Consider the following 15,539-nt stretch of genomic DNA (forward strand, 5'->3'; position numbering starts at 1 on the left):
AGGCCCGAAACATCAGCCTTCCTGCTCCTCTGATGCTGCTTGGCCTGCTGTGTTCATCCAGCTCTACACCTTGTTATCTCAGATTCTCCAGCATCTGCAGTTCCTACTATCTCTGAGTCCACTACTGTCTGATTTTGGTAGCCAAGGTGTGTGAAATGCATCGTGCACAGAATGACCTTGCAGGTTTGATTTTTGTGAATTTGTTGGATATGCAACACATGCTTTTAGAGAGTTAAGGTCATCCTTTAGAAATGGTCCTTGGACAACTTAGGGTAAGATCAAAAGCATGTTGAGAGACAATTATACAGATCATCTGCATTACACCAGTTTTCAAGCCAGTAATATCATCCTGATTCAAACATTACCATTCCTAATGTCTTTAATAGCATAAGTAGACCTATTGACACGCAGGTGCAATAGCTCTAACAGCAAACTTCATTTATTATTGGCACAGAAAGTACAACTAGTGGCTGATAACTGGATAATGTCCCTTCTACTCCAGGTACAGTACTTTAGTGGATTTTAAGTGGATGATTAATTGCAGATAATGTGACCATGCCAATCACTTGTCACTCATTATTCAGTTTTGGCCAAGTGTGAAATTCATTTCTTCACCTCCTCGGAAAGCTCCCCTTGATTGGCAGCCGCCATGGCAATGGGCCAAAAAAGTGGACAGTTAGAATGGAGCACAGCTTTCTGGTTTGTGGTTGAAGGATTGTTCTTGTCAGCATGCTAACAGTGAAAACATTCAACACTGCAACATTTCAAACCATTCACTTTGGATTGTCAAGCACACAATGTCATGTTCTAAAAATGTTGTTTACAAACCAGAACCACAAATATATATCCCAATTGTTCTGGAGCAGGTAGCAGGTAGGTTAGCAACTGTAATGGGAAAAGGAACAAGAAATGTTTTGAGTTCAAATCTAAAATTTAAGGATTATAATCTCATCATTTTGTCCAAAGCTTAAAGGGCTGCTGTTTATTGCCAACAGTTTCTGTTTTTCCTGCTCACTGGTGAATTATAAAGACCGAAAAGAAGACAATCTGAGGAAGGTTCTGAGGAAGGGTCACCAGACCGGAAACGTTAACTCTGATTCCTCTCTACAGGTGCTACCAGACCTGCTGAGGTTTTCCAGCAATTTCTGTGTTTGTTCCTGATTTACAGCATCCACTGTTCTTTCAGATTTTATTGTTTGACTTGGTGCCAGTTACACTAAGTTTCATGGAAGGTTCTTCACAGTGAGGCCTAGTGAGCTCTCTCGCAATGTTTTACCAATCTTATTAATTCTGAGGGGCCCCTGGATGGGAAAGTTTAACTCTACTTTCTCTCCACAGATGCTACCAGACCTGCTGAGTTCCACCAGGAATTTCTGTTGTTGTTTCAGATCTTCAGTATCCACAGTTCTTTGTTTTATTTTAGTATTCGCCTCATTAATGACCTACCCCAACATTATGGAACCACTCCTTCCCAGTCTAACTCCATCCTACCTCTCACCATTCCCAGAATGACTTGCCACTCAGCGGATATCTGCCAAAATACTGATGTCCCTAGTGCCATTCCACCTTTAAAAGCTCCTCTGCTCTTGGTAAGATAGCACCATCAGATTTGTTGTAAATTCCCGAAAGAGTAGACAGAACACTGGCTCAATGTCTTTTCTGAGTGACCATGTCATTATGTTCTGTAATTTATGGAGAGGGACTTGGGCCCAATGTAGGTTGTCAGCTCTCGTCAGTAGCAGTCCTGGAAGTTAGATCATATGACATTCTGATCATGTGATGTTTGGTCACAGTCACATGACATTGATGACAATGATTTCTACAGCCACCACCGCATTTATTTTGTTACGATAGGCCACCATCAGGTCGTGAGTACTTGTTGTAGCTAACATTACAAGAAGTTCCAAGGACAGGAGGTCACCTAGGAGCAAATAGAAATAAGCTGGGAAGAACAATGGTTAGGGAGAAGGTGGGGGATGATGGAGTCTGAGGACAGGAAGAGGAGGAACTCCAGACCAGAAAAAGAAGGAAATCTAAGCTCAGGAAGATGTGGGGAAGCAAAGCCAGGGGAAGAGGCAGAATCTGAGCATGGAGGCAAAAGAGCAAACTCAGGTTCCCTTTGTTTCAGACCCTTTATTTCAGAGACACACTCTTCTGATTGTCAGTAAAACTGTGACATCCATGTTGCCCGACTTGCCATCGATCACCCAACTGACTCTATCCAATTGTAGTTCATTTGTCAGTGATGTCATGGAGCAGGGAAGAGTGGTCAGAGAAGGTAGCTGTGATTCCAGGAAAACGTCAGCCAGGAGGGTATTAGGAACCCCAAAAGATAACATTCGGACTTGGAGCAAAATATTGTAACACAGATCCACAGCTGACAACTATGGGAAGAAAAAGATTTAGTAAAGTAAGAGAAACAGGAATATTTAGAAAATATGTGAAGATAGAAACAAAGATAATGGACACATTTATCCCTCAGGCTTCAGAACTCTACCATGAGGCTGGAATACACCAGAGCCCTGCGCTTCATTGTTCATCAGCTCAGCCAGTTCCCTGGAAAACAACCTTATCATTGGCTGTGGAGAGATGGTAGGAACCGGCGATGCTGGAGAATCTGAGATAACAAGGTGTACAGCTGGATGAACACAGCAGGACAAGCAGCATCAGAGGAGCAGGAAAGCTGACATTTCGGGCCTAGACCCTTCTTCAGAAATTCAAATTCTGAAGAAGGGTCTAGGCCCGAAACATCAGCCTTCCTGCTCCTCTGATGCTGCTTGGCCTGCTGTGTTCATCCAGCTCTACACCTTGTTATCATTGGCTGTGCCTAGATTGCTGCACCCAAATACAAATGAACAGTGGATTCCTGATGCTACCAAACCAGTCAGAGGGTTCACAGCTCCAGGGCCTCAGGGCAAGGAGAGCTGGATGCTGCTGAGGAGGTTGGGGGCTAAGGTAGTAAATGATTGATGGAGACGGAGACCAAGAGAGTCCCTATAAATGTATCATCAAAATGGCAGCAGAATAGGGTTCTTGAGCTGGGGCTCGTTTGCTCTGACCACTTTTCTTTTCACTTATGTCTTATCCTGAGCTCGGACAGCATCAGCAGCGGTGAGGGATCTGAGACTTCAGTGGGCCCGGCATGGACTTTGTGGTGGTGGCGAGTGAGCCCTTACTTACCTTTCCAGGGCAAGCACAAGACCTGGCATAGGAATTGGCGGCTGCTCCATCAGCAGAGGCGACATCGACGCAGTAGGCCGAGCAGCGAAAGGTGACGTCTGAGGTGACTCTGTCGTTGGTTGGGCCCGGCGCTGGTGGCAGCGAAGTGTTGGCAGAAAAGAATTAGCCCAGCAACGAAAGCTGGCGCCTGAGGTTTGGTGACTTTTAAGGTTGGTTGGGTCTGGTGTAGAGGGCAGCGAGACGGTGGAGGAGGGATGGCAGTGCAGGCACTGTTAATGATGGCCTGGCTCAGGACTGATGGACTCTCTTGAGGCTATACCTTTCTGTTATTTTTCCTTCTTACACCTGCTTAAAGTGGCACCAGATCGTGGCGACATTGGAAAAGTTTTTCGCTGTATTTTACTGTTTTTCCCACTGAAAATATACGTAATGAGAAATCATTCATTCTCATTCATTCAGAGATTTGGGCAGACAATGGAATGGATAACGGTGAGCTGTTGAGAAAGAAAAACTGATAATGGGGATCGTGAGCGGGTGGAAATAGATTGGCAGTTTTAAAAGCTGCTCATGTGAGGATAGGACCTGGTGTATGGGCCTGGATAAAGGAATTAGAGGAAGATATTCAGGCTCTACAATTATCAGACTCGACATTGAGTCCTGAAGGTTGCACAGTCTCCAGGTGGATAATGAGATGTTGTTCTTCCAGTTTGCACTGAGCTTCACTGGAGCATTGTAGCAGACCCAGAACAGAAATTTTGGCCAAGGAGCAGGGTGTTGTGTTGAAATGACAGGCAACTGGAATCTTGCGGCTATTTTTGTAGAAAGAACGTAGGTGTTCTGCAAAGTGGTTGCTCAGTCTCTACTTTGTCTCCCCAGTGTAGAGGAGGCCACATTGTGAGCAGTAAATACAGTAGACTAGATTGAGTGAAATGCAGGTAAATCACTCTGGCCTTGGATTGTGATCAGGGAGGAAGTAAATTGGCGGGTGTTACCTCTTCGGCAATTGCATAGGAAGGTGCCATGGGAGAATGGGGAGATGTTGGGAGTGGAGCAGGGGTAGACCAGAGTGTCCTGGAGGAGTGGAAAGTTAGGACCAAGGAGACCCTATCTGTGGTGTGGGAGGGAGGAGAAGGAGTAAGGGAAGAAGGGTGGGAAATGGGTCAAACATGGCTAACAGCCCTGTCATCTACATAGGGGGAAATCCTCAGTTGAAGAAAAAGATGGGCATTTCTGAGGCTTCCTGCAGAAGCTGACATCATCAGGACAGGTGTGACAGAGATGGAGAAACTGGAATGGAGTCTTTGCAGGAAGCAGGGTGTGAGGATCTATGGCGCAGGTGAACAAAAAGTAGTAGTTTTAGCCTCGGGGTGGCAGACTTAAAACAAAGAATTACATCTCTCATAGGGTCATGAGTCTGTGGAATCCACTACTCCAGAGGGCAGTGGATGCTCAGATACTGAATAAATTTAAGGAGGAGATAGACAGATTTCTAATAGGTAACGGTTTATGAAGGGTAGGCAGGAAAGTGGAATTGAGGCTGAGATGATCATATTAAAACAGGTTTGAAGGGCTGAATAGCCTACTCCTGTTTCTAGTTCCTATGCTCTTAAGTTCTTAATGGCTCCAAATGAGGCCCTAAGCGTTTCAGTTGACTAGCAATCCCACGAGTGGGCACATAGACTGCCATTGGTAAATATTCCACTGTGGAAACATCCCGACGCAGCATTCCCGGAATTTTGCAGGCTGCAATATAGGATAAGTGGACTATAGGATCTGCTGCTCAAAGGGCAGGGAAACGTACCCTTATGTTTCAGCCCAACAATCTTCCATCAGCAATAGAAGCTTGATCTGTAATATGTTTCCAGCAAATCCAGAGGCAGGAATAGGAAGGGACAAGGGGAGGAACGAAGTCAAGGGAAGATTTACAAGACGGTGGAAGGCAGGAGAGATGAGGTGATAAAAAGGGATGATGGTGCAAGGCCTGGTACTGGGACAGGTAAAAATAACAAAGTTATTCAAGAGGAGATGTGAAAAAGAATATTATTACCAATTTCTGCTATCAGAAAATAAAAACAAAAAAAAACTTGAGAGGAAATATGAATAAAGAAAACAAAACAGCAAAGTTTACATTTTCAGATTTCATTTTATTTTTGGGTGATAGTTTTCAATGATTCTGCCTTCTATTTACATATACTTAGGACATATCTTTTGTCTTGTAGCATTATTCCTATGCCATTTCATCTCTCTTGCCTTCCACACTATCACTGATCTTTCAATCTGTTCTGTTGCACCAATCAATTATTCCTTTGCTATCCCCTTTCGCCACACCGGCACTTGCATTAAACCTGTTAAATCTCTAACATTTTCCAAATCAGATGACACACTATCAACATGAGACATTAACTCTGTTCCTTGCCCAACAGATACTGACAAGTTTGCTCAGAGTTTCCAGCACTTTCTGCTTTTATTCGGATTCTCAGCATCTGCAGTGTTTTGCTTTTGTCTTCTGAAAAGTTAGAGGGAACTTTTCCTGAAATGGCTTCCAGTGCCAACACCATTCCACCACCTCCGCACTTCATCTGCAGGTCGTCCTATTCCCACATCTAGTCCTGAATAATTGTAATACCTGAAATGTATTACAATTCCTCCAGATGATGTCTGGCTTGTTGTGTTCTTCCAGCCCCCTGTTTGCCTCATAGAAACTCATAGAATCCCTACAGTGTGGTTACAGGCCCTTTGGCCCAACAAGTCCACACTGAACCTCAGAGCATCCCACCCAGACCCATTCCCCTGTAACCCACCTAATCTACACACCCCTGAACTATGGGCAATTTAGCATAGCTAATTCACCTAACCTGCACATCTTTGGACTGTGGGAGGAAACTGGAGCACCTGGAGGAAACCCACGCAGACACAGGGAGAACGTGCAAACTCCAAGTAGACAGTTGCCCGAGGGTGGAATCGAACACGGATCCCTGGTGCTGTGAGGCAGCAGTGCTAACCACTGAGCCACTGTGCCTACCTTGAATTCCAGCATCTGCAGTTTATTTTTTGACTCTAACCAAGTTTATACCATTGCGAAATCTCTTCAAAGGATACCCTCTTTGAAGAAGTTCTCTGCCTTCCTCAGATGTAAACTCAGTGAAACCCTTTCTCACTGCCACATTGCTGTGATCTCTTCAGCCCTTCAGCTCTTCGACCACACCGTGAAACCAACTGGATTCCTCCCTCCCATCGACCAACCAGGTTGTACCTACTACTGGTGCCCACCTATCGCTGCCATTCCTCTACCCCCCTCCCTTTACCTGCAGCTCCCCCTACCCCCACATCCAATCCTGAAGAAGGGTAATAACCAAAACGGCGACTTCTCCTTTCCTCCAGATACTGCCTCCCTTGCTGTGTTCTTCCAGCCTTCTGTTTGCCTACTACGTTAAAAATCCACTGTCCTATCAGAATTTACAACAATTACTGCAATTAACATTATTTTTTTAAAGCACTTAGGTTCAGAAATCAACCTAGGTATGTGTGAATCCCTTTGATATCAAAAGTCTTGGGGTGGAATTCAATCAAAAGCAAGCACATACTCCTGAGAAAGCACGAACCAATTACAGGCCATCAAAGATCTTAATGCAAATGTCATAGCTTCACTTGAGCCTTTATCCCCCAACATTTCCTTGTTCTGACGATTGATGGGTTGAGTATTGTCAACGTGGCCTTTTATCTGAATCTGGTCAGAAGAACCAATTGCTCTGTGGAAGCAAATATTGATTAAATGGAAATGATTACTCTGCTTTTAGCAACCTTGTGTCAGAGTTTAAGGCAAACCAATATACCTGAAAGAAATGAATTACAGCTGCAAAGTTGAGATGCAGAGACATACATCGAGAATTGGCAGTACCTGTGGAGACAGTGAATCTGTACATGCATATGAATATTTGATATTGGTTTTATTCAGTTAATCTTTTAACTTCTTAATTGTGAGTAGGCAAGAACTTTCTAAACTTTCTTTGTAAAATAAAAAATCTTCACTTCAAGTGCTGTTGATTGTGCCCGAGAATTGGATCTGGTTTGTTTCACCAGAGGGTTACAGAGCCATACAGCATGGAAACAGACCCTTTGGTCCAACTCATCCGCACCGACCAGACGTCCCATCTGACCTAATCCCATTTGCCAGCATTTGACCCATGTCCCTCTAAACCCTTCCTATTTATATAAATGTTGTAAATGTTGTATTTGTACTAGCCTTCACCACTTCCTCTGGCAGTTTGTTCCATATACGCACCACCCTTTGTATAAAAAAGTTGCCTCTCGGGTCCCTTTTGAATCTTTCCCCTCTCATCTTTACCCTATATCCTCAGTTTGGACTCCCCTACTCTGGGAAAAAAGACCTTGGGTATTCACCCTATCCATGCCTTTCATGATGTTATACACCTTAATAAGGTCACCCCTCAGTCTCCAGCGCTCTAGGGAAAAAAAAGCCTCCGCCTATCCAGCCTCTCCCTATAGCTCAAACACTCCAGTCCCAGCAACATCCTTGTAAATTTTTCCTGCACCCTCTCAAGTTTAACAACATCTTTACTATAAAAGGGCAACCAGAATTGTACACAGTATTGTAAAAGTGGCCTCACCAATGTACTGAACAGTGGCAAAATGACATCCCAACTCCTATGCTCAAAGTTTTCACTAATGAAAGCAAGCATACCAAACGCCTTCTTCACCACCCTGTCTACCTGCAACTCCACTTTCATGGAACTACACACCCCTAGGTCTCTTTGCTCTCCAGGGCTCTAACATTAGCTGTATAAGTCCTGCATTGGTTTGCCTTACCAAAATGCAACACCTCACATTTATCTAAATTAAACTCCATCTGAAATTCTTCAACCCATTGGCCTATCTGATCAAGGTGCTGTTGTATTCTAAGATAATCTTCCTCACTGTCCGCTACACTGCTAATTTTAGTGTCATCTGCAAACTTGCTAACCACACCACCTATATTCAAATCCAAATCATTTATATAAATGATGGAAAGCAGTGGACCCAGCACCAATCCTTGCAGCACACCGCTGGTCACAGGCCACCAGTCTGAAAAGCAACCCTCTACAGCACTCTATGTTTCATATCTTGTAGCCAATTTGTATCCAATTGGCTAGCTCCCCCTGGATCCCATGTGATCTAACCTTACTAACCAGTCTACCATGTGGAACTTTGTTGAACGCTTTGTTGAAGTTGATATAGACAGTGTCTACTGCTCTGCCTTCATCAGTCTTCTTAGTCACATCTTCAAAAAACTCAAACAAGTTAGTGAGACACGATTTCCCACGCACAAAGCCATGTTGACTATTCCAAATCAGTCCTTGCCTTTCCAAATGCACGTAAATCCTGTCCATCAGAATCCCCTCCAACAATATATCCATCACTGACATAAGGATCGCCGGTCTATAGTTCCCTGAGTTTTCCTTACAGCCTTTCTTAAACAATGGCACAACAATAGCTATCCTTCAGTTTTCCGGAATGTCACCTCTGCCTTTCAATGATAAAAAATATTTCAGCAAGGGCCCCAGAAATCATTTTCCTAGATCCCCGTAAAATTCTGGGAAACACCTGATCAGGTCCCAAGGATTCATACCAGGGGAGTGTCTGCTAGAGCAGTTGGGGAGGCTTTAATCTAATATGCCAAGGGGAAGGGAACCTATGTAAGGAGCCAGAGAAGGAGGGAGCAAGGACCAAAAACAAAAGGTGAAAAAAGGAATAATAAAAGTGATATGCAGAGAAACCAATGACAAAATTCAAGCATGGCTATTGAGAAAAATAAGAGTGAGACAAAAAATGTTACAAAGACAAGCTTAAAGGCTTTGTGCCTTAATGCACGAAGCAGCTACAATAAAGTGGTTGAACTAATCGCGCAGATAGATGTAAACGGGTTGATATAATTGGGATTACAGAGACATGACTGCAGGGTGACCAGGGACGGGAACTGAATGTCCCAGGGTATTCAGTATTTAGGAAGGACAGGAAAAAAAGAAAAGGTGGTGGCGTGGCATTGCTGGTTAAAGAGGAAATTTACACAATAGTGAGAAAGGATATTAGTTCAGACAATGTGGAGTCTGCATGGGCGGAGTTGAGAAATACCAAGGGAAAAAGAACATGAGTGGGTGTCATATATAGACCCCTAAGCTGCAGTGGTGTGGTTGGGAATAGCATTAAACAGGAAATTGGAGATGCAGGAGATAAGGGAACATCAGTGATCATGGATGATTTTACCCTGCACATGGATTGGGCAAATCAAATTGGCCACAATGTTACAGAGGAGGAATTCCTGGAGTGTATACGGGATGGTTTTCTTCACCAATATGTGGAGGAAACAACTAGAGAGCAGGCCATGTTAGACTGGGTACTGTGTAATGGGAAGGGAATCATTGCCAATCGAGCTGTGCGAGACCCCTTGGGGATGAGTGACCATAACATGATAGAATTTTTTATCAAGATGGAGAGTGAGGTTGTTGATTCGGAGGCTAGGGTGCTGAACCTTAATAAAGGAAACTACGAGGATATGAGGCGTGAGTTGGCCTTGATAGATTGGGGAGAGTAACTTAAAGGGATGACAGTGGATAGACAATGGCAAAAATTCAAGGAACGCATGGGGGAACTGCAACAAACTGTTTATTCCTGTCTGTCACAAAAGTGAAATGGGTAAGTCAGCCAATCCATGGCTTACAAAGGAAAGTAGAGATAGTTTCCGAACCAAGTAAGATGCTGGCAGTTTGGCCAAGAAAAATAATATGTCTGAGGATTGGGAGCAGTTTAGAATTCAGCAAAGAGGAACCAAAGGATTGTTTGAGAAGGGGAAAATACAGTACGAGGGAACAAAATGGAGCTTCTCAAATGTTGCAGATGATACCAAGTTGGGTAGGAAGGGGTGGCACGGTGGCTCAGTGGTTAGCACTGCTGCCTCACAGCGCCAGGGACCCGGATTCGATCCCACCCTTGGGCAACTGTCTGTGTGGAGTTTGCACATTCTGCCCGTGTCTGCATGGGTTTCTTTCGGATGCGCTGGTTTCCTCCCACAATCCAAAGATGTGCAGGCTAGGTGGATTGGCCATGCTAAATTGCCTGTAGTGTTCAGAGATGTGTAGATTAGGTGGGTTATAGGGGGATGGGTCTGGGTGGGATGGTCCGAGGTCGGTGTGGACTTGTTGGGCCGAAGGGCCTGTTCCCACACTGTAGGGATTCTATGAAAGTAAGCTTGCAGGGAACTTAAAGACTGACGCTAAGAGTTTCTATGGGTGCATGAAGAGAAAGAGATTGATGAAACAAATATAGGTCCCCTACAGACAGAAATGGAGGAATATATAATAGGGGACAAAGAAATGGCTGAGGATCTGCATACATACTTTGGTTCTGACTTCACAAAAGAGGGCACTAATCAGAAAACAGAAATGTTGGAAAAGCAAGATTTTGTGAGAGGGAAAAATGGAGACAGATCAGTATTAGTAGAGAAATGGTGCTGGGAAAATTGTTGGGATTGAAGGTGGATAAATCCCCAGGGCCTGATAATCTACATCCCAGAGTACTTAAGTAAGTTGCTCTAGAAATAGTGGATGCATTGGTGGTCATCATCCAGGATTCTATAGACTCTGGAGCAATCTCTGCAGATTGGAGGATGGCTAATGTCACTCCAATATTCAAAAAGGGAGGTAGAGAGAAAACAGGGAATTATGGACAGTAAGCCTAACATCGGTAGTGGGGAAAATTTTTGAATCCATTATCAAGGACTTTATAGTGGAACACTTAGAAAGCAGTGGCAGCACCAGGCAGAGTCAGCATGGATTCTTGAAGGGGAAATTGTGCTTGACAAGTCTGTTGGAATTCTATGAAGTTATAACTGGTAGAGTTGACAAGGGGGAGCCAGATTATGTGGTATATTTGGACGTTCAGAAAGCGTTTGACAAAGTCCCACATAAGAGATAATTGTACAAGATTAAAGTGCATGGGTTTGCAAGAAATGTATTGAGATGAATAGAAAATTGGTTGGCAGAAAGGAAACAAAGGGTAGGAATTAATGAGTCCTTTTCAAATTGGCAGGCAGGAACTAGTCGGGTACCACATGGATCGGTGCTGGCATCCCAGCTATTCACAACATATATTAATGATTTCAATGAGGGAACAAAATGGAGCATCTCAAAGTTTGCAGATGATACCAAGTTGGGTGGGAAGGTGAACTGTGACGAGGATGCAGAGATCCTTCAGCATTATCTCGACAGGTTGGGTGAGTGGGCAAATCAATGGCAGATACAGTATAATTTGGATAAATGTGAGGTTATTCACTTCAAAAGCAAAAACAAGGCGGCAGATTACTACCTGAATGGCTGTAAATTGGGAGAGGGGAGTGTGCAGTGGGACCTGGGTGTCCTTGTACACCAGACGCTGAAGGTAAGCATGCAGGTGCAGCAGGCGGTAGTGAGATTGTGAGAGGTTTTGAGTACAGGAACAGGGATGTGTTGTTGCAGTTATACAGGGCCTTGGTGAGACCACACCTTGAATATTGTGTGCAATTTTGGTCTCCTTTTAAGAACATAAGAACATAAGAACTAGGAGCAGGAGTAGGCCATTCGGCCCCTCGAGCCTGCCCAGCCATTTAATAAGATCATGGCTGATCTTTTTGAGACTCAGCTCCACTTACCCGCCCACTCACCATAACCTTTAATTCCTTTACTGTTCAAAAATTTATCTAGCCTTGCCTTAAACACATTCAGCGAGGTAGCTTCAACCACTTCACTGGGCAGGGAATTCCACAGATTCACAACCCTTTGGGTGAAGAAGTTCCTCCTGACCTCAGTCCTACATCTGCTTCCCTTTATTTTGAGGAGATGTCCCCTAGTCCTAGTTTCACCTGCTAGCGGAAACAACCTCCCTGCCGCCACCTTATTTATTCCCTTCATAATCTCATATGTTTCTATAAGATCTCCCCTCATTCTTCTGAATTCCAATGAGTATAATCCCAGTCTACTCAGTCTCTCCTCATAATCCAACCCTCTCAACTCTGGAATCAACCGAGTGAATCTCCCCTGCACCCCCGCCAGTGCTCGTACATCTCTTCTCAAGTAAGGAGACCAAAACTGCACACAGTACTCCAGGTGTGGCCTCACCAGGACCCTATACAGCTGTAGCATAGACACACTGTTTTTAAACTCCATCCCTCCAGCAATGGCAGACAAAATTCCATTTGCCTTTTTAATTACCTGCTGTACCTGCAATCCTACTTTTAGCGATTCATGCACAAGGACACCCAAGTCCCTCTGCACAGCAGCATACTGCAATTTTTTACCATTTAAAAGATAGTCCATCTTGCTGTTATTCCTACCAAAATGGATGACCTCACACTTATCAACATTGTACTCCATCTGCCAGACCTTTGCCCACTCACTTAGACCATCTATATCCCTCTGCAGACTTTCAGTGTCTTCTGCACACTTTGCTCTACCACTCACCTTAGTGTCATCTGCAAATTTTGACACACCACACTTAGTCCCCAACTCCAAATCATTTACGTAAATTGTAAACAATTGCGGTCCCAACACTGATCCCTGAGGCACACCACTAGCCACTGACCACTAACCAGAAAAACACCCATTTACCCCTACTCTTTGCCTTCTACTGGTCAACCAATCCTCTATCCATGCCAATACATTACCTGTAATACTGTCCAACTTTATCTTATGTAGCAGCCTTTGGTGTGGCATCTTGTCAAATGCCTTCTGGAAATCCAGATACACCACATCCACAGGTTCCCCATTGTCCACCATGCAAGTAATGTCCTCAAAGAATTCCACCAAATTAGTTAAACATGACCTACCCTTCATGAACCCATGCTGGGTGTTCCCAATGGGACAATTTACATCCAGATGTCTTGCTATTTCTTCCTTAATGATAGATTCAAGCATTTTCCCCACTACCGAAGTTAAGCTAACTGGCCTATAGTTACCTGCTTTATGTCTACTTCCTTTTTTAAACAGTGGCGTCACATTGGCTGTTTTCCAATCTGCGGGAACCACCCCAGAGTCCAGTGAATTTTGGTAATTAATTACTAGTACATTTGCTATTTCCCCCATCACCTCTTTTAGTACCCTGGGATGCATTTCATCAGGGCCAGGAGACTTGCCTACCTTTAGCCCCATTAGCTTGCCCAGCACTGCCTCCTTAGGGATAATGATAGTTTCTAGGTCCTCACCTGCTGTAACCTTCTTGCCATGAGTTTTTGGCATGTTACTTGTGTCTTCCACTGTGAAGACCGACACAAAACAATTGTTTAATGTCTTGGCTATTTCCTCATACCCAGTTATTAAATTGGCCTTCTCATCCTTTAAAGGACCAATGTTTACCTTCGCCACTCTTTTACGATTTACATATTTATAGAAACTTTTGCTGCCTGTTTTTATATTCTGAGCTAGTTTACTCTCATAATCTATCTTACTTTTCTTTATAAATTTTTTTGTGGCTTTCTGTTGGCCTTTAAAGATTTCCCAGTCCACTAGTTTCCCACTACACTTTACTTTTTTGTATCTGTTTTTTTTTAATCTGATACTTTCCTTTATTTCCTTAGACATCCATGGCTGGCTCTCTCTTTTCCAACAGTTCTTCCTTATCACTGGAATATACTTCTGCTGAGCACTGTGAAAAATTGTTTTGAAAGTCCTCCACTGTTCCTCAATTGACCCACCATAAAGTTTTTGCTCCCATTCTACCTTAGCTAACTCCTTCCTCATTCCTTCATAATCTCCTTTGTTTAAACACAGGACGTAGGTACTGAATTTAATCTTCTCACGCTCCATCTGTATTTTAAATTCAACCATACTGTGAACGCTCCTTCCCAGAGGATCCCTAACTGTGAGATCATTAATTATTCCTGTCTCATTACACAGGACTAGATCTAGGATAGCTTGCTCCCTCATAGGTTCCATTACATACTGTTCAAGGAAATTATCACGGATGCATTCTATGAACCCCTCCTCAAGGCTGCCATGACCAACCTGGTTTGACCAATCGATATGTAGATTAAAATCCCCCATGATAATTGCTGTACCATTTTTACATGCATTAGCTATTTCTATGTTTATTGCCCACCCCTCCACGATGTCATTATTTGGTGGCCTATAGACCACACCTATCAGTGACTTCTTCTCCCTGCTATTCCTAATTTCCACCCAAATGGATTCAACGTTTTGTTCAGTAGAACCTATATCATCTCTCACTACCGCCCTGATATCATCCTTAAAAATCAGAGCAACACCACCTCCCTTACCTTCCTGTCTGTCCTTCTGAACAGTTTGATACCCCTGGATATTTAACTCCCAGTCATGACCATCCTGTAACCATGTCTCTGTAACGGCCACTAAATCATACACGTTTGCCATGATTTGCACCGTCAACTCATCCACCTTGTTTCAAATGCTCCGAGCATTCAGATAAAGTGCCCTTATGCCAGTTTTTGCACCTTCTTTTTGGGTCCTATTACCTCCATTACTAACAGCTCTTGAGTTCTCCTTCCCTTTAACATTTTTCCTAATTTTCAATGGAGTTGAAGCTTCCTCGTCACCTGCTAACCTGCTGCTTTGCCTTACATTAATTGTTATTCTCCCTCTACGCTCCCTTCTCCCTTCCCACCTACTTACTAGTTTAAAGTCCTATTAACCACCCTATTTATGCTTTTCGCCAGAACACTGGACCCGGCCCTGTTCAGGTGGAGTCCATCCCAGCGGTATAGATCCCTCCTGTCCCAGAACTGATGCCAGTGCCCCATGAAAAGGAAACCCTCTTTCCCCCACCACTCTCTTAGCCACGTGTTTACTTCCCTGATCCTTGCCTCCCTATGCCAATTTGCATGTGGCTCGGGCAGCAATCCAGAGATTATGACCCTTGAAGACCTGTTTTTTAATTTTGATCCGAGCTTTTCATAATCCCGAAACAGGTCTTTTTTCCTAGTCCTGCCTATGTTGTTGGTACCTACGTGGACCACAACAACTGGATCCTCCCCCTCCCTCTCTAGTATCCTCCCAAGCCGGTCAGAGATGTCTCGCACCATGCGGTATTCTCTATCCTGCTCACAAAGGATACTGTCTATCCCCTTGATGATGGAATCCCCTACAACTACAATCTGTCTTTTTGCTCCCCCCTCTTGAATGGCCTCCTGGACCATGGTGCCATGGTCAGTTGACTCATCCTTCCTGCAGCCCTGTTCCTCATGCACGCAGGGAGCAAGTGCCTCATATCTGTGGGACAATGTCAAGGGCTACGGCTCCTGTGTTCCTGTCTGCAGGGTCCCTCTACCTGCCTCACTCGCAGTCACACACTGCTGTCCCTGC

The sequence above is a fragment of the Rhincodon typus genome, chromosome 23 (assembly GCF_021869965.1).
Source record: "Rhincodon typus isolate 14 chromosome 23, sRhiTyp1.1, whole genome shotgun sequence".
Lineage (NCBI taxonomy): Eukaryota > Metazoa > Chordata > Chondrichthyes > Orectolobiformes > Rhincodontidae > Rhincodon > Rhincodon typus.